This window comes from Onychostoma macrolepis, chromosome 21 (assembly GCF_012432095.1).
Source record: "Onychostoma macrolepis isolate SWU-2019 chromosome 21, ASM1243209v1, whole genome shotgun sequence".
Lineage (NCBI taxonomy): Eukaryota > Metazoa > Chordata > Actinopteri > Cypriniformes > Cyprinidae > Onychostoma > Onychostoma macrolepis.
The window spans coordinates 24674638-24702137 of record NC_081175.1 but is presented as its reverse complement, the minus strand read 5'-3'; the positions used below and the strand labels follow the sequence as shown (position 1 = coordinate 24702137).

General features: G+C 36.1%; 1 long non-coding RNA gene across 1 annotated transcript in view; it reads left to right on the top strand.

Annotated features, from left to right (window-relative positions):
* The first annotated feature begins 10365 nt into the window (after positions 1-10365).
* LOC131529239 (uncharacterized) overlaps positions 10366-27500 on the top strand; it is a 24072-nt gene continuing 6937 nt past the window's right edge. The window contains exons 1-6 of the long non-coding RNA XR_009268030.1: positions 10366-10483; positions 12265-12323; positions 12732-12848; positions 13652-13810; positions 18407-18521; positions 18683-18957. This is a non-coding gene — a long non-coding RNA (uncharacterized LOC131529239). The remainder of the gene's footprint in view (positions 10484-12264; positions 12324-12731; positions 12849-13651; positions 13811-18406; positions 18522-18682; positions 18958-27500) is intronic.

Here is a 27500-nt window from a genome sequence, read left to right as displayed (position 1 = left end):
CTATATAAAATAAATTTAACTTTTTGCATAAACTAATAGTGAATTAAAGACTTCAGGTATAGTACTTGCATGCACAAATCCAGTGCTCAAAGTCAGTTAATATAAATGAATGAGTCGTTGACGGAGGGGGCCGGGCCCCGAGGTTTGACTGGTCTATTCAGCTGTAATTTTACTCTATAAAGGTCTGGCTAAATCCACCTCCAGGCAAAGCGGAGTAGCATTAGAGACACAAAAGCTTCACAAAGACCCTGAGTACTCCTCATTAAACAGCATGCAGCTCTCCACGCTAACGCTAATAAAGACCACCACCACCCTCTTATCAGCGAGAGCTTTCCTCTTCCCATCTCATCCTCTTTAAATCCGCCCTGATACTTCTCTGAGAGAGAAAGCACTCTTGCGGGAGGCATGGAAATGCCCATTTAGGTTTTGTCCGCGGTTTGGCTTTTTAAATGAATTCCTCTTTTACAAACAATCAGAACGCCCCATCAACCTGCAAATCAAGAGGCTCTGTGTAAAAGCCTGACTTATGAGATGTTTAAAATGGAGAGATGTGGCCACCAAAATGCATCTCTCTCAATCTAATAAATCACAAAAAAATGTCCTAACACATAAATGCATTTGAAATTAAGCTCATAATAGAGACCCCGCAAAACACACACACATTATCCCCCATTTCCAGTATTTGACAGTGTAAATCAATGTTTTTTTAAAGATGAAGAAGAAGAAAAATCATATTTTGTCAAAATGAGAGTGTATGTAGGCCCATATAACAGGCGCATGTCTGATTGGTCTCTTAAAAGTCCAGTCATTTCCCTTCGTACTCACAAGAAAAACGAATTAAAAGCAAATTCGCGAGCAGGTGCGAGTCGCGGCCGCCATTGATAGGTGAATCTCGGCGAACAGCATGAGAGAAGTGTTGGAAATGAGATCCTGCTGCCGGACCGCTTTACAAAACCAGGCCGGCCTCCTCCTCACAATATGTATTACAAATTGGCTATTTGTATTGAGACTCTTTGGGGGCCCGAGGCACCGAGGGCACATATTCCCTCGGGACGGAGGGTCTATAGCGGGGTCTTTTTAGCACCGTGTGGGGATGATGGGATGAGAAACAGAGAGAAGGGGCCCGGTTATGGTGGAAAATTATGTCACGGGAGTGCACGCGGTGTCATTAATGCCACCCTCCCTTTTTCCTGACTCTCTCAGGGGCCCCGCGCGCTCTCATCAGAATGCTAATTTACCATTTAAGAATCCTCCCCCGCGCGCCCCTTCTCAATGGACTTTCCGCAAGGAGAAAAGACAAAACGCACGCGCAACTTGGCCGCACAGATGCGGAGCGTCACCAGGCGTGCGGTGCCACTCCTCGCCCATGTGCGTTCAACCCCAATTAATTAACCCGCGGGGCTCCAAGCGAGCAGGTACCCTTCCACAGCGAGGCTCTGCTTTTTAAATGCGCATCTCATTTCTCAATTCGCTGCTCTGGCCACTTTTGTTAAGAGAGGGGAAATTTTTTTTTCACCCGTGCACATCCCTCCCTCCCTCCGTCCAAGATTTAGGCTCAGCTCTAAAAACTGGTGAGTTGACTACATAGGGAGCTTTTTAAAGTGTTTTCAGATTGTGCATTTTTGAAAAATTAAAATGCAACATCCTGTTTGTCCTTTACAGAAAAGGAAATCCCACACTGAAAAAAATTGGTTTAGTATTTACTTTGACACCATTACAACAGTATTTACTTTGAATCACTCAGAAATTGCTAGTAAATTTTATAAATAACTTACAGCAAGTAACACAATGAATTAAATGTGAAATAAAATGTATATAAAATATATAAATTTATTTATAAAATAGTAAATTAGAAACTAGCTACTACATAAATGCTGCATATGAGTAAATACACATTTGCATGCACGAAAGTGTATTCATTAATCATTACTAAAACATCAAGTAACATTGAATTAAACATTAAATCCCGAAGTAAAAAGACTGAGATAATATTTTCCAATATTTCCAATAATCTTTATTTACAACTTTTAAAAAAATGTTTATTAATATTTACAACTTTTTAAAAATCCTTTTTTTTTTTTTAAGTGCAGAATGCATTGCGACAGTTTTTTGTACCGTTCAAGATGCCTGAGTCAGAAATGTTGATTAGAAATATAATGCATTCTAATAAAAAAAACTCAATTTTGATTGAATTTACCCAATAATTTTTTTTTTTTTTTGCTTATTAGAGTATTGCATTGTTAACTTGGCAACATTCTATCACCAGACTGGAAAATAAATTCTTTTCAGTTTTGTCTGTGTATATTTTGAGTGTTTTGAGCTTGGATGCCGCCTTTTGCTGCTTTTGAGAATATATAATTGTAAGATTCCAACTTTGAGTTCACAGTTTAGCACACATTTGGATGCAATGCTTGAAATGCTAGGTTGCAGATTTGTTGTAGGTGGCAAAGCTACATGAATTCACCTCTATATGCTTTTGCAAAAGGTTCTAAACATAGAAAGCTCATGATGAGAATGTGGATATAATAAAATGGTCAAATATGTAGTGTTAGCTACCTTTAACTTTTAGAGCTGCTGTTATTCTGGTTCTTTTACAATGGGCAAGTGAATGAAATTGTTCAGGTTTTGATCTTGTAAGCTTGAATGTTTGTTATTAGTCAAAAGCTTGACATGGTGTGAACGCAGCACTAAGAAGGCAGCTTGCTAGGTTTTGAAACAGGCATAATCCTCCTCTAGATCCTGCGTGAGAATTACACTGAGAGGCAGCTCATGGAAAATCAAACGCTTTAAAGCGTTTCCTTTGTTTGGCCCCCTGCGCTCCCTTGACGGATCCCGGATGAAGGATGTAAATAGAGAGTGATGGCGCTCTAATTACGGGCAGTTGTCATATGGAGATATTTGAATAGAGATTACGGGCGCCACTTCACACAGATCCACTCCGGTTTAGAGCAGTAAAGCGATGAGAGATGAGGAGAAACTGAGGGATTACACAAATGGACTACACTTACCCAATTAACACTCTAACAAGAGACAGAACGCACTGCTTAACATCTCAATAGCGCTGTTTTGGGCTGTTTGACCCACCTCGTGCCGCATATCTAATGCCAGATTAGCCATAATAGCAGATATCTGTAATCCGTGTGAAGAGGGGATATCACCCCATGTGACTCTTTCTGGCAAAATTAGTCATTGGGGTGTTTAAATTGATTGCTAGGATGCACATTGTTTGCCAACATGTTACATTTGTTCACTTATATAAATACATTGTTAAGCTTTGTTGCTAAAGCTATGTTTGTGGTGATTTTTTTCAAACAACATTAAGAAAAATATTTTGTATATTTTAAGGTGATTTCAAAATAGTTTTCACTCTAGAATTCACTATGAAATTAATGATAGATAGATAGATAGATAGATAGATAGATAGACAGACAGACAGACAGACAGACAGACAGACAGACAGACAGATAGATAGATAGACAGACAGACAGACAGATAGATAGATACTTGGATATAGATAGACAGACAGATACTTGGATATAGATAGATAGATAGATAGATAGATAGATAGATAGATAGAATAGATAGATAGATAGATAGATAGATAGATAGATAGATAGATAGATAGATAGATAGATAGATAGATAGATAGATAGATAGATAGATAGATGGATGGATATAGATAGATAGACAGACAGACAGATACTTGGAGATAGATAGATAGATAGATAGATAGATAGATAGATAGATAGATAGATAGATAGATAGATAGATAGATAGATAGATAGATAGATAGATAGATAGATAGATAGATAGATAGATAGATAGATGGATAGATAGATAGATAGATAGATAGATAGATAGATAGATAGATAGATAGATAGATAGATAGATAGATAGATAGATAGATAGATAGATAGATAGATAGATAGATAGATAGATAGATAGATAGATAGATAGATAGATAGATAGATAGATAGATAGATAGATAGATAGATAGATAGATAGATAGATAGATAGATAGATAGATAGATAGATAGATAGATAGATAGATAGATAGATAGATAGATAGATAGATAGATAGATAGATAGATAGATAGATAGATAGATACTTGGATACTTGGATGGATATAGATAGATAGATAGATAGATAGATAGATAGATAGATAGATAGATAGATAGATAGATAGATAGATAGATAGATAGATAGATAGATAGATAGATACTTGGATACTTGGATGGATATAGATAGATAGATAGATAGATAGATAGATAGATAGATAGATAGATAGATAGATAGATAGATAGATAGATAGATAGATAGATAGATAGATAGATAGATAGATACTTGGATACTTGGATGGATAGATAGATAGATAGATAGATAGATAGATAGATAGATAGATAGATAGATAGATAGATAGATAGATAGATAGATAGATAGATAGATAGATAGATAGATAGATAGATAGATAGATAGATACTTGGATACTTGGATGGATATAGATAGATAGATAGATAGATAGATAGATAGATAGATAGAATAGATAGATAGATAGATAGATAGATAGATAGATAGATAGATAGATAGATAGATAGATAGATAGATAGATAGATAGATAGATAGATACTTGGATGGAGATGTATGGATGGATTTATAGACAGACAGACAGACAGATGGATGGATGGATGGATGGATGGATTAGATGGTATATACTGTAGCAAAATTAAGTAAGAGTAAATATTGTAGTCATAATATAATATTAAAATAATATTAAAGTCAAATTTGAGGAGAATTTGAAATACGAGGTGTTTCAAAATAAATTCTTACTTTCCCTTCCTTCTCTCTGTAGCACAGACCTATGGAATCAAAAAAGAGGCCATTTACAATGTGCAAGGGTGGTGTGAAGTGTATATTTAGTTTTTCAGTGCATTGTGTGTGTGTGTAAATAGCTTCACTAATCATTGCGTTTGAAAAGCTCTGATTTATGGCTGTTGTTGAATGCGGGCCATGATGAGAGGGCCGGTGGTAAGTGCATTTGGATGTCTCTGTGTGATGGTGGCGTAAATAGGCGCTTTATTTATTGCCGTGCTGGGGCCCTCCGCGCGGAAGAGCGCCTCCCCAAATTGAAATATAGCGCGAGTTTACTCTGCTGATTAGGGCTCGAGCGCTGCAGCCGCCCAAGGCTATCATCAAACAGAGAACGGCGCGAGCTGACACCTAATTGTGGCGGGATTAATGTGCGCGGAGTGACAACAAATAACCCCGAGTGTCAGCGCAAGAGACTGGTGCCGCACAATGGATGAGGTGTGGGGCCACGTGGGACCCTAATGTGGTGTAATCCGTGATAATCCTATAAAGGTGTTGGTACCCCTTTAGGGATTATAGGTGTCCTACTGAGAGACATTTTGTTTAGGATTCAAAAAATGAATTATTTGCTAACATTCCATTAGGACTATAATATAATGAGCATTTGAATGTAGGATCTGTCCATGGGACGATACGCCTGTTGTAGCGAAAAATTGAGGCGTTTAAATTGATTGCAAGAATGAAAATAGCTAGCCAAAGTGTTTATGTAGCACTTAGGCCTACTTGTTTTGAACATGCTGATTTGTTGGGTAGCATTCTTGTTAGATGTAATGGAGAAAATGATCTCTTTCTGGTAGCCTATAAACTGAATTACATTTGCGTAGTCGTTCATGGAATTGCATTTTTTTTTTTTTTTTTTTTTTACAACGCATTATTTTCGCTGCATTGCTGTGGACTGAAATGCAATATTCCACTTAATGTATGTTAAGGATGCTACCTTAAGAAAATAATTTATTATCTGTAGTTTCATTGTATCTGAACTGAATTCAAAAATTGGGTGTGTATGTGTGACTGAATATGTTATTTTATAAATAGATATGTACTAGATAATGTGACGGCATAATGATAGAGATAGTCAGTCAGACAGACAGACAGACAGACAGATAGATAGATAGATAGATAGATAGATAGATAGATAGATAGATAGATAGATAGATAAACAGACAGACCAAATGATTGATAGATAGATGACAGATAGTTTGATAATTAAATAAAAAAATATATAAACTCAAAATAAATCATTTTAAATTAATACACCAATCAAAATAAAACCCTTACTAAAAAGATTAATGTAATCATGTAGTAGCCTAAATAAAATAAAATAAAAAAGTAGCTGTAGTCTGATTAGGAGTATTTAAAAATGTAATTTGATCTAATTACAAGTACTTCATATTTGGGCAAAACCTTATTTTAAGGTGTCCTTGTTACATGTACTTACTATTATAATAACAATAAATTATGCATAATTACATGCAAGTAACCCTAAATTGAACTCTAATCCTTACCCTAACCATACAGTAAGTACATGTAGTTAATTAATATTACTCAGTATTTAAATACACTGTAACCTTATATAATTACACTATAACAAGGACACCTTAAAATAAAGTGTAACCCATATTTGGAATCTGATAACATAATCCAAATTACTTGTAATCCGTTACTGCCCTGATAGATAGATAGATAGATAGATAGATAGATAGATAGATAGTTCTTTTATAAATAGATATGTGAGTTAATAGCTAATGTGGCAGCATAATGAACTTTGTGGGCTGTTATTATCTTTGCTTCATTTGAACACAGTTTGCAAGCAGATAATATTCCCAAACTCCTAATATAACCACCCATACAGCTCTCTCTCTCTCTCTCTCTCACACACACACACACACACAGAGAGAGAGAACTGCAAGCGTCTCTACAGATGCTCATCCAAGCGTTACCATATAAACTTCCAATAAAACGGAGCCGCGTGATGACCTTTACCGTAATTCATCACGGAGCGCGCCGGTGACTGAGGGGGGCCCTTCACAGACCGATAATTTGATTACCACAACATCTGTAACATCAATAATGTCCGATGAGATTGTTTTGCGCAACCAAACATGGCGTGGCCATAAAAGAGAGAGAGGGAGAGAGAAGGTGTCATCAACTCTTTGACATTTTACTTGCATTTCCGATTAGGTGAGCGCGCGAGATTAGAGAATATCCACGTGGATACACGTTTGACGATGACTGCCATATGCCATATTGGCCAAGCGTCATCATACTTTGCCAAGTATTGCATATCTCAGTTCTTTAATGTCATGTGTGATTAAATGGAGTTGGTTTGACTGAGGCGAGTTTAAACTGACACTGTCGTGCCCCTGATTACCCTAAATCACTTTTCATGCTCTTGAATTTGTCTCACCTGCTTTATAATGAGTTTAAATCGTAGGTGAGACACACAGTTCGTCTGCGCGGGTTTAAAACGCGCGGGAAACACTTAGAACTGGATATAAATGTTTTGCTTAACCAGAGGAAGCATTGCGCTCACAATCCAATCGCGTGATCCATTAAGCTCATTTATTAAACGCAATTTGCCTTGTGTCATTGACTTGAGTAACGCCTCGGAGTTGAGAACGGTAAGACACACACACGACCACCGGGCGGGACAGCGGGGAAACACGGATCTGACACGCGGAATTAGGAGGCAATTAAGAGGAGGTGGTTCCCGGGTAAACGGTGGACACCTATGGACAGCGCTGGGCGAGTGTAATGTCAGCTTAATTGCTATATTCTGATCGCTCTTTAATGGCGCTATCACCCGCTGAAGCATCGAACGCTGTGCGGAAGCACTTGATGGGTGTTCTGGTCAATGTGGTGGCCAGTTAAAAAGTTGAACAAGGCCTATACGGTTTTGCTTAAAAAGAACAGTTCATGTCGGTATTTTATCATTTTTATGCATACTATTATTTACGATTTCTTTTTGTAAATTAAAGAAACATATATATTTGTAATATATATATATATATATATATATATATATATATATATATATATATATTGTAATGATTTACCCAGCTAACAAAAATATAACAACGTATTGCTTACGACCCCATTAATTTATGAAAACTTTATTTCTTTCTGAATGTCGATTAAATGTCTTTAAAATGTTTTACTTGGTTATGGAACAGTAATATAACGGTAAGATAAGAAATGATAAAATATTCAATTTTATAATTTTGTAAACATTGCAGGAACGTTACTTTTGAATGCCCTCTAAACATTCTGAAACAAGTAACATTTTTTAAAAATTAGACAAACATCCAACTCAAACATTAAAAAAAAAAAAAAAAAGCATTCTAATTTTGTATAAATACTAATCTTTTTGTGGTAACTCTTTGAGACCATTATTAAAAACTTTGAACAAAGGTTCTGTTAACGTTGCAGGAAGAATAAAAAATAACTTTTAAGTGACCTTCAGAGAACGTTTTGAGAATGTTTCATGTTAGCAGGGTAGGTAAAAACAGCCACTGTAAAACCACACTATAAACGTTCACTAGAGAGAGAGAAAATAATCAGCTGGACAATAAAGGTATATTGTGAAAAACAACTGTCTTCTTAGAACACGATTTAAATGTTGTCATTTTATGCATTTAATAATTCCAATATATGTTGGGCAAAACAATTATTTCATATTTTTGTTACTCTCTATATCTTTGCTGTCTCGCTAATCATTTCGAGCTTAAAACGTATTAAAACCCATTTAAAATGAGTCTATTTAAAGACAATTTGACAGCTTATCCATAGTGTGACAACATTAACTGCAATAGGTCAGCACATGTTTAATAAACAGTATCTTTTTTCTCTCCAGAGCAACGATGGTGGAAATGTTTAGTAGACTCTAATGTACGTGTCTATACAAACATTGACATCAAGAATAAACCCAGCCTTCACTGGAGTAAAGAGTGTGACAACTAGCCCCGGTCTCCCCTATATTACATGCAGGCTTTTGCCCCTCCAATGTTCTCCAAACAGAAGTCTAATAGATAGCCAAAATGCATGCAAAGTCATGTATTTGCATGTTTTGCATGCCTATTCCAGCAGGGCTGGAGCAGAAGGTTGATGGTGTGCGGGGCTTGGGAGGTTTTGCCGGTCTGCACGTGGCCGTTCCCATGCGCAGAGATGCATGATTAGTTGTGGTTTGTGTTAACTAATACGTGCACGTTTTTGTGTACCACAGTAAATCATCTTTGTTTGTGTTTTGCAATCCCCCATTTGTTCTAGTTTGTGATGGCTGTTTTCTTGCCCCTGGTTTTTACTATTAGGCATATTTAAGGCCAGGCGCGCGCAGGCAGCAGAGGCACTATGTTCAAGGTTGAGTTACTTTTGGGGCTTTTTTGTGTGAGCTATTTGTCTCAGCAGTCAGTACTGTTAATGTTACATTAGGTGTTTGATGTTTCATCATTTCAACCAATATTGCGTGAGATAACGAATGTAAAATGAAACCGCTAGGAACACGTTTGAATTCCCTCAGAAGGTGCGGGGAAAGAATTCCACGCGCCATGCCTATTAGCCTGGGTAATTTATTTTGTGTATGTCAGAAAACAAGAAGGCCAGAAAAAGAATATGGGGCTTTCTTTTCCATTACCAAACATTACAATCTTATTTCCATCACTGCACCGTTAAGTAATTTGCGAAAAGCCAACAGAGTCTGGCGCGCCACGCGCGTGGCGTGTGTTTAAACCCATTACTTTACCTTTTAATCAAACCTCGCGCTCGTGTCAAAACGCGCCGTTTTCGCCATGCATCTCTCTGAGCTCGTTCCAGTTCACCGGATGACCTTGAAAATGTTTGCTCTCCTAAACGTTGTCCCCCCTCTCTCCCTCTCTCTCTCTCTCTCTCTCATACACGCACGCCATGCAATGTTTTCTTTGTTATAATATCCTTGTTTCAATCCATTTCACTTTTTAAATTGTCACAGTAATTTCTCTCATTTCGACCTGATTATATGAGGTTTTCAGAATATCAAGTTGATTTTCATCATCACAATTATATTCAAAGCAGTCAAAAGTGTAATGAACTTATCACTGCAGGTTGTAACTTTTATCTTACCAATTTAAGGCAGCAATTAAACTAAAATTTAAGGTATTTAAATGAGCTTATTTGCTGCACACAACTGTGAGTAGAGATGATAGGTCATTCAGTGAAAATGATATGTTTCCATATATAAATATATTGTCAGGTTTTGTACAGTAGACTATCTGTGGAAAGATATAAATGGTCTTTCTAATAAACACTTTTAGTGCCACCTTTATGTATGCTGAAATAAATGGCAGAACTGTTCAATTATTTACAAATAAACGGCAAGTAAAACATTGTAAAGTAGAAAGACTAAAATAGTAGGCCCCTATTTTAAATAGTATCTTTAACATTTGGCTAAATGAACTCTATGTACATACAGTTCGGTTAACGATTATCTGTTTTCACATCGTTTGCAATCATTTCAGTAACCGGAAGTCGCGTTCACCTGAGGAAGTAACCAACAGAGCGCCGCTTGAGCGCTTTTAGGATGCATATATCAACAAAACGTGAATACCGTCGTTGTTTAACACAATATTACTTTTTATATCACAGGTAGGCTATATAAAGCGATTTATATAAAATTAATTGAAAGAGTTGATTGGCGCCAAAAACAGTTTGGTTGAGCGAGAATCTCAACAAAAAATATTAACAGGAATTTCTTTTAAAAGTGATTATTCTCATCTTCTGAGAGGTATTGAATACATTTTAACTTATAAATGATTATACTCCAAATATTAAATACTTTAAAGATCAATTAACAGTTCAAATGATTAATTTAGGTGACTGTTGCCCTGTGTGAGGAGCACAACCGAGAACACTTCTATGTACCAGCGCCTTTGGGATTAGCTTCATGCTTTTTGGAGTGTGTGTGTGTGTGTTTGGTTTAGGTGGGGAGGGGGCATGTTAGTTGCTTTCGGCTGTGATTTATCGCAGTCCCGGGGAACGCGGCTCCCGTTCCTGTCCTAACGCATTTCAGCGCGAGCATCAGCCGTGATTAAACACCTGCTATGGCGCGCGAACAAAGCGCGCTAATCCAATATGTATCTCTGACATCTTAAATATCGTCCAATCCCCCGGCATCACGCGCAGCTTTTCCGCAAGATGGAATTCTAAAACATATTTTTCTAATTTATGGACGGACGATAAATCAAAATTAAGCCGTGGACAATGAAATATACATCAGCGTGCTGAGAACAGGCTTGAAATGCAGCTACAGGCTCATAGGTGTGGGGTTTGCAGTGGGGTTTTTGGTCTTGCTTTATGAAACATCAGACATGCTCAGGCCAAATTTTGTCCCTACCATGCTGAAATACCACACTACTATGCAACGGTTGTAACTGCACTGAAAAAAAAAAATAGCCTAAGCACTTGCATTTTATCCACTGCATTTAAAGCGCTGTTAAAGTCATCCTAATAAATAAAAAGAATAACTTTTGATGTAAAACACATTTTAGAACAACAGTATTCCTCCTAATTTTGTCCTGGCAAGATTAATATATATATATATATTCACAAATAATGTCATAATGCTTAATATTTCTGTTTTGTTTAAGGTTTGTCCTAGCAAGACTAAAAGATATATATATGCACAAATAATGTCATAATGCTTAATATTTCTGTTTTGTTTAAGGTTTGTCCTAGCAAGACTAAAAGATATATATGCACAAATAATGTCATAATGCTTAATATTTCTGTTTTGTTTAAGGGTTTTGAGTTCCCAGAATGCATTGCAGCATGAAATATGATGTTATAGGGTTATCGTTTTACTTTATTTATTAAGTATAGGCCTAGATGTTTTTGCCATTACTATTAGTTATTTGTTGTGTTTTTATGAATGGTAGTTTACTGTAATTGAATATTGTGTGTTAAAAGATCAATGATCTGGGTCTGTATGAATCTGTTACCCTTATTATCTTTGCTTAGATGCATATGCTTTCTTTTCCATGCACAGACTGCACTGAAGAGATTTGTTTAACACGTTTAGAGTCATATAAACTTAAATCAGGAATGATCTAATGACAGCTTAATTCATAATGTTAAATGGTACATCTGAACCTTCATTGAAGTAATTTCAATTTATTGTTTTAATAAGACATATGAGATCAAATGTAAATTACCTAAACAAAGTGTTTTACTGATGATAATTAAGACAAAAAATCATATACAAAAAAGGAAACTTTTAAAAGAAATTATAATTTTTTTGGTTTAACAGGATTTACAATAACAGTGACTGGTAGTTTGGCAAAAACGGTTATTTTTTTCTTTTCACTCAAGATATTTTTGCTCAAATCTCTATTTACAAACTTAAAATTGTTTGCTGTCTTTTATCTTAGATCTTAACATCTGCGTTTGCTTCACTAAACCCACATGCTTCTTCAAGGCATCTGACAAGGTATGAGGTGCGTTTATGCATTTTATATAAATCCTAACTTAATTTGCATGCTCTTTTGTCATTTAGATCATAGCCAGTGATGTCCTGTACGGTGCTGTTGTTTTCTCTGGTGCTAGATTGCTTGCTCTCAGATAGACATAAAGGAAAGCCATTCTCTCCGGTCACTGTCCCGGTGATGCTTATTATTTGTGACTCTTCAATTCCGCAGTTTCCCCGAATTCTCAGCACATTCTGCCCAGTGTATTACGCACCGTGAACTACTCGGACATCAGACGCGTGTCTGTGGCCCTATAGCCACATAATGGATTCAGCACCCTGTTCTCATGTTTGGAAACAACCCAACATTGGTGGCCCTACGACTGCTGAAACAAAGAAAATATCTGACCATCATTTTGTCTGCCCTTACAGGCTTTTATTCCGGATTTCCATGCTGAACAAAGGCCAGGAGAAATGGCTCGGTGCAGAAATAATACATCATCAGACTGACCTAGTTTGCAGGACCGTGGGTGCTTGCGAAGGATAATTGTTTGTAATCGTCTTAATTAATATAATAATCATCTAATTTTATACCTCCTAATGAAAATTAAGTGCATTTTGATGCATAAGTTGTAATCAGCAGGCCAAGTAATTCATCTAATGATTTGTATCGGTGTTTATTCAAATAAGCAAACAATTTAATGCATTAATTTATACAGATTAAAACTTTGCAGGCTCAAACAGGGCGGTGGAGGTAGACCTGCAAGGCTCTTTTACATTTCAACACCTTCAAACAGTCTTTAAACCTGTACAGAAAACAAAAGGTTGTAAATATTGCAGTAAATATGATGGGTCAATGACAAACAAGGATGCTTGATATAATAAAAAAAATGCATCTCTGTTCCAAAATAAAAATGGTTAAACTGGTGACCAAAGTTGTTTTGCTGAAAATTTGTTCACTAAGAGCATCATTTGTCTAACTTTAATTTAATGACCAGTGACAATCTCAGTAACTCACAATATTGACCTGCATATTATGTGCCATAATGTAGGCCACAGAGTGTAGATGAAAAATAAGTCCAAAATTAATCAAATATAAATAGGTTATGAAGACTTAGTTATGATTTCACGCCTTGCAACTAAAATGCGGACGACTAATATAGACAACATATAGGCTATGAATTAATATTATATTTATAGTGGGCTCATTGGAATAATGCTGCCATATGTATGTTTTGTAACCACGTCATTTTTTTGAAAGAAAATGAATAAAGAGCTGTTTCTTGTATTCCTGCAGACATGTTTAATTTTAGGATGTTTAATGCCACATTTCTATTGTCTTTTGCTTTCAGATCTTCTGTGAATCGTTTCCATCAATGCATCACTCAATCAATCTTCACCAACACCACACGCCATCAGCAACTCCATTTTGTTGTTTCTTCTAATGGAAACGGCTCTCCATGAGAGTTCTGATGAGTTCGAGTGATGAACGAGGACACAGTTTGGTGAGAGTAAGTGAAAATCACACTCTCTTCCTCCACTCAGCGACTTTTATGTAAAACAGTGCAATTAAACAATGTCCTGAAAATGAATGTATGCTGGAAACATGAGGCTCATTTGGCTGATGAATGGCCGCACTTCGGATCAAACACGATTTTAGTTGAGTGCGCATTTAATACTGCTCTCATTGAAGTATTTCAAACTGAATTTCATTTATTTTTAGCTTTATTCATTTTTAGATTTTTTTTTTGTATTTTATTAGCTTTGTCGTTTTTATTTGTCATTTAAACTTGCCTTTTTTCCTTCCAAAAAAAACTGGTTTAGCAGTTTTTGCTGCTCAGGCTGGTCTGTTTTGATGGTTTAAGAGGGGGTTTGAGCGGTTCTCAGCTGGTCAGACAGGAATACAATCTGTTAAACCGGCAAAACCAGCTGAGCACCAGTTTGACCAAGCTGAAAGACCAGCTAAACCACTTTCGGCAAGTTTAAGCTGGTTTGGTTTTTTATCATTATCATTAACTTTAGTAGTAGTAGTAGGCGGTCTAATGTTGTTGTTCCTAATGTACTTTATTGCAGAAGTGTTTACAGCAGTCGAATTGCTGTTCTATATCATGGCTGTTTTAGTTGCTTTTCGTGAGTGAGAGCGGGCGAGGGAATTTTCATTCCAGATTTCGCCTCTGTTCGGCCCCTGAAACAGGGGGATGTGATCAATCTGCCGCCTATTAAGGCCGTTAATTGATAATGCATACTAATTAGGCAGAGCTTTGGTACTTTAGAGACTTTGTGGAGGAAGTTGTCGGCACGAGTCCAAATGTAGTTTAAAAAGCAGTCTGCACGAGGTGAAAAATTTCACTCTGCTGGCGGCGTGAGGGGCCTGTAATGAACTGCGCTCATAAACAGGTTTATTGCACACGTACCAGTAAAAAGTTTGGGGGCAGTAAGATTGTTTTTGGAAGGAAATTAATACTTTTATTCAGTAAGGACGCATTAATTTGATGTAATAAAGACATTTATAATGTTACAAAAGATTTCTATTTAATTAAATTATGTTCTTTTGGATTTTCTATTCATCAAAGGATGTGGAAAAAATGAAAAAAATAATCTTTTTCCACAAAAATATAAAGCAGCACAACTGTTTTCAACATTTTGAGCATCAAATCAGTATATTAGAATTTCTGAAGAATCAGTGACACTGAAGACTTCAGTAATGATGCTGAAAATTCAGCTTTGCATCACAGAAATAAATTACATCTTAAAACATATTGAAATAGAAAACAGTTATTTTAAATTGTAATAATATTTCACAATATTACTGTTTTTACTGTATTTTTTGATCAAATAAATACAGCCTTGGTGAGCATATTCTTTAAAATTACAACCCCAAACTTTTGAACGGTAATGTATGTAGAAAATAATTTTGTAACTTTATGCAACATATAAGTATTTAGCTATTTTAATCAATAATGGCTAAAGCTAAAAACCACTGAAGTACCTTTATTTTGAAGAGTGATGATAAGACATTACAGTTTTGTTCCAAATTCAACGCAAGTAATGTTAGGAGCAGGTTAGCCATGTCAAACGCAGATGAAGCGTCCTTGCACGAAAGTTGTTTGCATGTTGCATTCCAACGGCAGGCCCACACAAACTTCTCTTCTGTCAATGCTTGCGTGGTCATCTTGAGTGAGACGCATTTAACTTCACTTGATGCAACATCAAGCAGCCCCTGACAAGCATGCATCAAAGCACGCAGCTCTAATTAAACTAGATCAACATGTGAGAATATTTGTTCCTTTTCAGTGTCAAAATCAAGACCCTTTGAACCGTCAATCTCCCGCGCAAATGAGCGTGTCTGTCTGCCATGTATAGTGGCTGGGTGTGATGTTGTCAAAAGCCGTTGCCATGGCGGTTTGTTGTGGTGCTCGACCCGAATTTGTTCCCCTTTGCTCCACGCGTCCCTCACAAGTGAAGCCCATGGTGCGTGTCTGAAGGTTGTCACATGCTGTTTTCTGTCCGAACGGTTCATGGACATCCTTTAAAACGAGTGGCAGTATTAATATTTATTGAAAACTTCAAAACTAATTCTTTGTAGTGAGAGATTTGCAATAAACAGGCTATAAAAAAAGCTTGCATACACTGCAAATAATTACTTTTTGAAGATTACTGCAGGACGTTTTACAAGAAAATACAATTTCAGTTTTTCTATTTCAAAATTTCACAGTTCTTTCAGCGTTACTTGGTGTTTCTTTGTAACGAATTGTGAAATTTACTAGCAATTTCTGAGAACAAATGCAGGTCTTAGAAAGTCTTAATTTACTCATCCACAAAATAAAGACTTAAAAAGGTCTTAAATTCATAACGCAATGGTATTAAATGTTGCATGCACAAATGCATGTCTTCCTCAGTATTTTTGTCTAGTTTTCCAATGCAAAGACTTGTTTTCTGAGAAACTGAACAAAATAGACATTTGCACTGGAAAACAAATATACTAAAGAACATCACTTTCTTGCAGGATGATCAGAAGGTACAGTATGCACGCCTTAAGCTATTTAAAAAAAAAAAGTAATTAAAAAGTAGCGATGACTTTATACTTGTATAACATGTTGATGTATTATGTTCCCTTTAATTTATTCCTTACATTTTCTTTGTTTATAAAAAAAACCTTACAGCTACATTCATAAAACTTGCAGAAACCCTGAAAATTGTCTCAACATAAAAATCCTTTCTGTGTGCTAACGCAGTCCTGAAGTGTTTTTATTAAAGTGTTCATTAAAGCCATCAATTAAGTGCAAAAATAGCCCTCTGATGAGATTTATGAGAGATTGAGCAAATCAAATTAAATGACAGGTTGAAATAAATATAGCCGGGTCACGGCACCACCGAGACCTGGTGTAATATTCCTTGTTGTCATAAAATGCATTTAACTCCTTGTTTATCCTCACATACAGTTTTTTTCCTTGAAAATGTGCGAATCTGTTTTATATAGCCTCTCGCTGTCTCTCTCCCTCCCTGTCTACCTTGGTTTTTTTTGGATTTGTTTGTTTCCCGCTTTTCTCGAGGGGTGCGTGAAGACAGACAAGCTTGCCAGATTCATTTTCTGATCAAAGCTGTTTGATTTGGTCAATTTTGCCACATTGGAGACGTTCTCTATTACTGAGATAAATAGCCCCGGGCTAACTGTCAACCAAAACTTGTAAGCTAATAAATTATTCCAATTTCTCCCAGCCGGATTTCTCCTGGGAGACAGCCTCTAGGAAATACACTTTTTGATTAGTAAATTTGTGTGTGTGTGTGTCTGGACATTCGGATGTGTCGTCTTTGATTAGCGGCGGCCCTGTTAGAGCCGAGGGCGGCAGAGGGGCTGTCAGTCGAGCACAGACTCTAATGCATAATGCATTGACACAACCGGCTTTCTGCCACCTCCCTCTCCCAGAGCGAACACCGGCAGACCGGGTTCCCCTCACCTGAGAGCCCCTTCTCTCTCTTTCTCGCTCGCTGTCCCTTTCTTGGCTAACCGGCTCAGGAAATAAAGCATCGTGACAGATCCTCGCTCGCTGCAGACCTGTAGTTATGAGTGCCCGGCACACACACACACTCACTTGGAAGTTGGAAATGGGTTGACTTGAGCTGAAAGTGTGCAATCAGCAGAATAGGGTAGAGCTGTTTGACTGATAGGCTGTTGGGAAATTGATCTCCACCCACTGGCCCGATAACCCCCCACCTGCCCTCTCTCTCTCTTTTTTTCTACACTCCTCTTTTATCTGTCTTCTTTTCTCTTTTACCTCTTTTTGCAGGCACCAGCACTCAATCTGAAGCCATTCTGTGCATTGCTGCCAAAAAAAATGCTGGTTCTTGCTCTGCATTGAACCCTTAAACTTGTTTTTTTTTTTAACCCAGTGTCCTCACCAAATACAGTTTTCAAAACTAAATGCAAATGCAAATAGATGATACAAAACACAAATTTTTGACTATCAACAGATCAAGTGTCCAATGCAGCAGGCCTTTAGTTGCCATCCAGCCTGTTTCTTTAATTTAGCTTTGAATTGATTTACAAATAGCAAATATTATATGACTTTTAAATATAAGTTTTTAAAAATATAATTATTTTAATTATTTAAAAATACTGCATGTACATATAAATATGCATTTATTACTAAAGTAGAAAAGGTACAAAGTGATAATCAAAATATACAATTATTTTTAAATGTATTCATTGTATGAATTTTAAGTAAAATATTTTAAATATATATTTAAATATATGTACATGCATTTTCTTATATATTTATATTTCTTAATATATTTTTACAATTTAAACTATGACTATAACTTTTAAATTATATTTAAAAACTTATGAATTTATAAAATGGATTATTTAAAACTATATATAAAAACTTATAATATATGTGTGTGTGTGTGTGTGTGTATATATATATATATATATATATATATATATATATAAAACATACTTTGTACAGATGTTAGGTACAAGTGTACAAACCCCTAAAGGTACAGGTTTAAAAAAAAATTCTATTTATTATATATATCATGCAGTATATTATAAAATAAATGATTTGTTATATAATAAATGATGTGCTATGTTTGTTTTTGTTCAGGTCATGGAGTACAGTAGTCAGTTCCATCATCACTTGGATCTCAAGTCAAAGGAAAGTGGTCCAGTTTTGGGAGAGGTTTGTGGTCAATCGCACCATTTTTTTTCGTGGAAAACTGGTAAATCTCACTTTTTTTTATTTCCCTTCATAACCTCTGTTTCACTTGTCCTTTTCTAATTTTTGCTTTTTGTTAACCCCTGTTCCCTTTTTCCACCCCTCTATATCCCCCTCCGCCTCCTTTTTGTGTCTTTCCATGTGCTGTGACTCAATAACTCCCAGCATGCAGTTTGAGCACGCACACACATAAACGGAGGAGTACAGAACAAACACATCTCCTGGATCCTGAGCACCAAAAACTACACTCATCATTTATCAGCTAGCTAAATGCCTGCCCAAACCATTACCCTCCCCAAAGCAGCCAGCAGGACGGGAGGGGAGGAGAGGAGCGAGGCGCTGTGCTGGGTGAATTAAACTTTTGAGGGTTCAGCGCTTTCCCACTTTGGCGATTCATCTTTCCTCTCACCCAGGAAGTGCACACCCAGCAGGAGAGTGAGGTAATTACATCTCCACATGACACGGCGCTTCATTACTGCCTGTGTGTCTTGCTCACCGCCGCTGCTGTAGTTTAGAGATGGGGTACGCAGGGGGTACGGAGATGGAGGCTGATTTTTATATATATTTCTTAGTGAAACAGTAATGGCTGACTACACACGGCCTCTCTGTGGGGGAGGGTAATTTTTATGTACCACTGCGTTAACTGCTGGAGTGGACCGATGGAAATTTGATGGACAAAGTACTAACAGGCCCATGTTGTGTCTGTGGAGGATAAAATGTTATCTGTAATTTTGTGACTTTTTAAATGATGTTTTATGTGTCAGTAATGGTATAATGTCTTTCTACAAAGATAATCGATTTAAAATTATTCTATACAGTGTAGAAAGGCTTGTTTATTTTATTACAAGGATATTATTATAGAATTTTTTAATGGTTTTGCTCACCAAGGCTGAGTTAATTCCATTAAAAATACAGTAAAAACATTAAATAATATTACAGTTTAAATGAACTGTTTTGTATTTGAATATATTTTGAAATGTAATTTATTCCTGCGATCCAAAGTTTCATTTTCAGCATCATTACTCCAGTCTTCAGTGTCACATGATTGTTAAGAAATCATTCTAAAATGCTGTTTGGCTGCTCAAGAAACATTTTTTTTAATTATTATCAGTGTTGAAAACAGTTTTGATGCTCATTGTTTCTGTTTAAACGGTTTTCTTTTTTCTTTTATTATTATTATTATTTATTTGAAATATTTTTTATACATTAATAAATAACATAAATATTATATATAATATATTATTTATAATATTAGAATATTTTAAATGTATTTTATGTGACTTTTAAACAATTTTTATTAATTAAAATGCATCAATGTTGAATACAAATATTATTTATAAAAACCTTTTGAACAGTAGTGTATAGATATGAATTTATGGAATATACTCTTTCTCTCTCTCTTTCTCTCTGTGACACACACACACACACACACACACACACACACACACACACACACACACATATATATATATATATATATATATATATGCAGTATATATAGTCATGGTCAAAAATATCGGCACCCTTGGTAAATATGATCAAAGAAGGCTATGAAAATTAATCTGCACTGTTAATCTTTTTGATCTTTTATTAAAAAAAATCACAAAAATCTAACCTTTCATTGGATAATAAGAATTTAAAATGGGGGGAAATATCATTATGAAATAAATGTTTTTCTCTAATACACATTGGTCACAATTAACGGCACCCTTTTATTCAATACCTTTTGAAACCTCCATTTGCCAGTTTAACAGCTCTAAATTTTCTCCTATAATGCCTGATGAGGTTAGAGAACACCTGACAAGAGATCAGAGACCATTCCTTCATCCAGAATCACTCCAGACCCTTTAGATTCCCAGCTCCATGTTGGTGCTTCTTCTCTTCAGTTCACTTCACTCATTTTCTATAGGGTTCAGGTCAGAGGACTGGAATGGCCAACAGAAGCTTGGTTTTGTGCTCAGTGACCCATTTTTGTGTTGTTTTTGAGGTTTGTGTTTGGATTATTGTACGGTTGGAAGATCCAAACATGGCCCATTATAAGATTTCTAACAGAGTCAGTCACTGACTGATTTTTTTATCTGTTGGTATTTGATAGAATTCATGATGCCATGTGTCTAAACAAGATGTCCAGGACCTCCAGCAGAAATATAGGCCCACAACATCAAAAATACAGCAGAATATTTCATTGTACACATGGGGTACTTTTTATCCCTGCGTTCACCGAACCCATCTTGAGTGTTTGCTGCTAAAAAGCTCATTTTTTAGTTTCATCTGACCATAGAAGCCAGTGCCATTTGAAGTTCCAGTCGTGTCTGATAACTGAATATGCTGGAGTTTGTTTTTGGATGAGTGAGGAGAATTTTTCTTGAAACACTCCCGAACAACATGTGGTGATGTAGGTACTGTTTGACAATTTTTTTAAAGGTTTTCTGACCCCGAGACTCAACTATTTTCTGCAATTCTCCAGCTATGGTCCTTGGAGAGTCTTTAGCCACTCAAACTCTGCATTAAGCATTAAGACGATATAGACACACGTCCTCTTCCAGGCAGTTTTGTAACATTTTATGTTGATTGGAAATTTTAATTATTGCCCTGATGGTGGAAATGGGAATTTTCACTACTCTAGCTCTTTTCTTAAAGCCACTTCACTAATTTGTGAAGCTCAATTATCTTTTTCTGCACATCAGAAATATATTCTTTGGTTTTTCTCATTGTGATGGATGATTAAAGGAATTTGGCCTTTGTTTTCCCTCCTATTTATATTTCTGTGAAACAGGAAGCCATGGCTGGATAATTTCATGTTCATAATCACCCTGGAGTGCTCAAAATTGTGAATATGAATGGGAATATACTTCAGAGATATTTTACTCATAAGAATTTCTAGGGGTGCCAATAATTGTGTCCAACGTGTATTTGAGAAAAACATTTATTTCATAATGATATTTCCCCCAATTTTAAATTCTTATTATCCAATGAAAGGTTAGATTTTTGTGATTTTTTTTTTAATAAAAGATCAAAAGGATTAACAATGCAGATTCATTTTCACAGCCTTCTTTGATCATATTTACCAAGGGTGCCAATAATTCTGACCACTACTCTATATAGTTAAATATATTTACACACAGTATTCTCTACATTAATAATGGTATAGATGAAATGGGGTATAATATGCAAAAAAATCAGCTATGTACAGTAGTGTATATAAAATAATAAACAGTGTATAAAATAAATAGTACGTATTTGTTATAGGGCAGTGATTCTCATCTGGTGTGTCTTGACCCAAAAACCAAAAATGGCACTAGAATGTAAATACAGAACATATGAAGTACATTAAACCATCAGTAGAGAGTAGCTGTAAAGAGTAGATTAGCTTAATGAATTCATCAGAATTCAAGCACGACTCATTAGGCGTCCTGAGACCAACAACAGAACAAGGTCTTAAATTTATAAGTCAGTTCTCTGACTCCATCTGTAGAAATCAAATCAAACACGAAAACTAGCACCTGACAGATTACATCTGACACCCTGTCTCTTGGTGCGAGTTGTTTTAAAGACTCTCATGCTCTTTCTGTGGTCAGACAGATGCACACTCATTCAATAGTCATTTTGATTCCAGTGATTTAGCTAATTACAGTGTATCAGCTCAAGTCATCGATCCCACCCCTCTCCCGCTGTCAGCCACTCCTGGGGGTCAGAGAGTGACTGACAGCCATGTGAACCAGCAGGTGTCTGCCAAATGGTCATTTGTTTATGCCAGTTTATGGCCACTTGTTTTGCAACTTTTTTAAGCAAATATATACTTACATGTAAGTGTTATTATCACAGCAACATTTTCTTAGTTACTAAGATTATCAGTCACATCCATGCTCCTATTTGCATGTGAGCTGCTTCAGTTATGTTAAAAATAGTGAGTAGTACTGACAGACTATATAAGATGTAGACGAGTTTGTTTAATCATTGGAACAGATTTGGAGAAAGTTAGCATTACATCAATTTCTCACCAATGAATCCTCTGCAGTGAATGGGTGCCGTCAGAATGAGAGTCTGAACAGCTGATAAACACATCACAGTAATCCACAAGTAATTTCATCAGTGTGAGTCTGAGATTTTTGGGGTGTTTTGTTGTCATTTAGATGTAACTTCCACTTCAGAGTTTAAAAATAAATCATAATTATGAGATTAAACAATTTTAATAAGAAATAAAGCTGTACTTGTGGGATATAGACACACTTTGAGAGATGTAATGTCACAATTATGAGAATTAAAATTGCATTTGTGAGAAATAAAGTTGAAATAATGAGAAACTGCATTGTTGTATTTCTCATAAAACAGTCTGCTAAATTAATACATTTTAACATTCATAAAACAGAAAAAGGCACTTCCAAAACTGTGGCAACAAAGATGGAAACATAATTCATGTATTTAAAAATTGTATTTCCATCTCTGTTGCAACAGTTTTGGAAGTTTCATGTCTAAAATGACTGTACCCATATCCACAGTTTTGGAAGTGCCTTTTTCTGTTCTAAAGAAGGGGGTGTCCCAATACGTTTGTCCATATAGTTGTCCAGAGGTGTTCAGCTTGGATTAGGATTTGGCTTTCTGCAGATCAGTCAAGTTCTTCCATACTGACTAAATCAATCATTTCTTTTTGTTGCTTTACAAAAAACTGTTGCTTTAAAATTAGAAGCACACAATTTCCTAGAATATCATTATATGCTTAAAGATTAAGATTAGTACTCATGGAAATTACTAAAGTAGTCAAACCTGTTCATTAGAAGGGGGTGACCCAATACTTTTGGCAACATAGTGTATAGCTACACTGGATTGTGTAGAGAAGCTAGCTGTGTGTGTGTGTGTGTGTGTGTGTGTGTGTGTGTGTGTGTGTTAGAGCACTGAGCTGTGGAATAGGCCTGTTAGTCAGTCAACCTCTCAGCTTTCAGATGTGTCTGTTTGACAGTGTGGGGTGTGTTTTGCTGCCTGTCGTTGCTGTGGGCAACAGCAGTGACCCGAGCAGAGTGTGTGACGGAGCCTTTCTGAGTTTGTGTTGAGTCTCGTCAGACTTGGACCGCCTGGACTACAGACACAAACACACACACACACACACACACACACACACACACACACACACACACACACACACACACACACACACACACACACACAGACACAAGATGTATTCAGCTGACTGCTAGAATCTGACCACATTTGCACTCGATGGAGCCATGATTCAGCAGTGGTTGCCATGTGTGTTATGTTTTATCTATCTATCTATCTATCTATCTATCTTCTATCTATCTATCTATCTATCTATCTATCTATCTATCTATCTATCTATCTATCTATCTATCTATCTATCTATCTATCTATCTTCTATCTATCTATCGTTCTATCGTTCTATCTATCTATCGCTCTATCTATTGTTCTATCGTTCTATCTATTGTTCTATCTATCTATCTATCTATCTATCTATCTATCTATCTATCTATCTATCTATCTATCTATCTATCTATCTATCTATCTATCTATCTATCTATCTATCTATCTATCTATCTATCTATCGCTCTATCGCTCTATCTATTGTTCTATCTATCTATCTATCATCTATCTATCTATCGTTCTATCTATTGTTCTGTCATACTATCTATCGTTCTGTCATGCTATCTATCTATCTATCTATCTATCTATCTGTCTATCTATCTATCTATCGCTCTATCTATCTATCTATCTATCTATCTATCTATCTATCTATCTATCTATCTATCTATCTATCTATCTGTCTATCTATCTATCTATCTATCTATCTATCTATCTATCTATCTATCTATCTATCTATCTATCTATCTATCTATCTATCTATCTATCGCTCTATCGCTCTATCGCTCTGTGGTTCTATCTATCATTCTATCTATTGTTCTGTCGTTCTATCTATCTATCTATCTATCTATCTATCTATCTATCTATCTATCTATCTATCTATCTATCTATCTATCTATCTATCTATCTATCTATCTATCTATCTATCTATCTATCTATCTATCTGTCTGTCTGTCTGTCTGTCTGTCTATCTGTCTGTCTGTCTGTCTGTCTGTCTATCTATCTATCTATCTATCTATCTATCGTTCTATCGTTCTATCGTTCTATCTATCTATCTATCGTTCTATCTATCGTTCTATCGATAGATGTATATTGGATGCTTTAAATTGATTAAAAAATGCCAGTAACAGAGTAATTGTTACAGAAGATTTCAAATAAATGCTGAAGAAGAAGGCCTTTGTCAATGTCTTGCAATGTCTACGGTAATTTTCTGACAGTGTTAGAAATTCAGCATGATCATCGCACAGTGTGTTTGCTGCTACGACCCATGTTTACTGACCAGCCAATAAAAATGCGACAACGCGACATGGCGCTAAAACATAAAACTGCTTACCTCAAGTTGTTATCCCTTCCTCTTTCGCTGCTTCCACTTTTCTTCAGCATGCATAAAACCTCCAACTGCCAAAGTGTGATTCATCGTGCTTTTTGTTTACCACTAGCGCATGCTGATGATGTTTTATTCTTTTATAGTAACGTGCGTCATAGCGTACGACTCAATAGGTGTCCTCATCTTACAGTCTACATGCATGTTGTATCCAAGTTTATTAGATCCATGTTACAGTCGCACAGTGTGACATGCAACAATCTTATAGGACTGCTAAAATTGCGCAATGTGTAGAAAGCTTTAAACATCAAATCAGCATATTAGAATGATTTCTCATCATGTGACACTGAAGATGCTAAAAATTCAGCTTTAAAATTACATTTGAAAATATATTCAAATATAAAACAGTTATTTTAAACTGTAATAATATTTCACAATATTTTTTTACTGTATTTTTGATCAAATAAATGCAGCATTTGTGAGCATAAGAGACTTCTTTCAAAAACATTAATCAATCTTATGGACTTTAAGCTAAAGTTTTGTGTTAACTATTGACAAGATGGCACTGGGTACAACAGTTGCATAAAATAATCTCCAAATAGCTGTTTGGATATTGGTGAATATTAATAAATTGCTTGAGCAGCCTAATTGATGTTAGCAAAAATAAAATAGTTTTTTGTTGTTGTTGTTGCATTCCATTCAATTCTGAAAGTCGTAATTTCCTTCTTGAAAATATTACAATAGAATACCAACTTCCAACTTGAAACTTAAACATTAAAAAGCGTATGTATGGCATCACCTAGGGCAATTTAGAGTACATAGATGATGGTAAACATTTACTCAAGCCAATAAAATGTATCAGTGAGTCAAAGTTCATTGGCACTTTGCGCTAAAGCAGCCAGAATGGACACTCATGTACTTGTAACTGCCTATAAGTTGCAAGCGCTGTGATTAAACTCTACTGACATACCTGCTCAAAAGCAGCCTCCCACAGTGCCAGCCTATCTCACACATACACACACACACACACACAGAGCCAGCACCTCTGCCCCCTCTCACTCCCTAAAGAAAGCCAAACCTCCCATCTCCCCTCTCTTCCAGAGAGAGAGAGAGAGAGCGGCATCAGGCAGCTGGGTTGCAGCAGTAATAAAGAAAGAGAATCAATAGGGCATGCAATGGAGCCAAGGTGCTGCCATTCATCATGCGTCCTCCCAAACTCCCATCATTCATCAAAGTCAATGAGCCAGCAAATAGGAAAATGACTATTTGTATCAAACACATCTGCACTCATCCACTGAGGTATTTCATTCCCATTAACTCCCATGGTAAAATACACTGAGGGTTTGTGTGCGAAGGAGGGAAGAGAGCGTTGTGTGTCTGTTTGTGTTTGCGCTCGTGTGTGTATACGCTGTTTGCACAGGTTGCTTGTTGCGAATTATCTGCCGAGGAACACTTTTATGGAGCGCGTGTGTGTGCAAGTGTTGTTTTTGAGGGACATTTTTACGTTTCGACAACACCTCCTCCTCCTCCCCCAATCCCTATCCTAACCCCTATCATCTTTTATGGGCTGTCATTGGAGGATTTTAGTGTACATCTTCATCTGCTTATTTCCTCCAACCCCCACCCCCCCCCCACCCCCATTTTCTCTCTCTCAGCCTCCATTTTCACTATCTTTTTATTTTACCTCCTCGTTTTTCTCTTCTCTTTCAACATACATGGTTTGGTTGTGGCAGTGTGCTCTGTCTTTTATATATAAATCTCCCTCGGTGACACTAAGCGTGGGTTATATTATTCCAGGCTGCTTTTTTTCGATATCGTCGCTCTATAAATTCGGTGGCGCGAGGTAAAGATGAAGGTGGCTGATGGTTCGGATGCAAATGGCAGCGCCATCATCATTATGGTGTAATACCCCATGAAATGGCGGGGATCATTACTGCAAGCGCTTTATGGCCGGCGCTGAGTGGATGGGCCAACGCTGAGCGATATTTTATATGAGAGTCTGTATATATGAGCTTTATCCTCCTCTTTCGGGCTATTATTGAAGCGACGGTGTTTGCTTTGGTGGCTTGTCTCGGGTGGTGATCCGTACACATCGTGAATATGACATGTTTTGGTAGTATTTTATGATAACTGGCATTAATAAGTCATGAGGGGAAGCATTATATAATGCTTAACAGATGTAGATGATGCATATGGAAATGCATTATGTGTAATGTAATTAAAGAAATTTTAAGCAACCTTTCCTTTAAAAAAAATACTTAAAACTATATTTTTAAACATACTGTATATTTACACATACATAGAAATATTTACAATACTCATATATATATATGGCATTGCATTTTAACATTATTTACAAAATATTACATTTATAACATTTATATAATAATATATAATAGTAATTAATATTATCAATAATATTAATATTATGAAATGCCACTTTAAAAACTTTTATATTATTAATATATATGTTACATATTCACATATTTACAATAATACACACACACACACTCACATAATATATTTATGGTTTTAGTAGTTTCAGTTTTGTTATATGAATTTAAA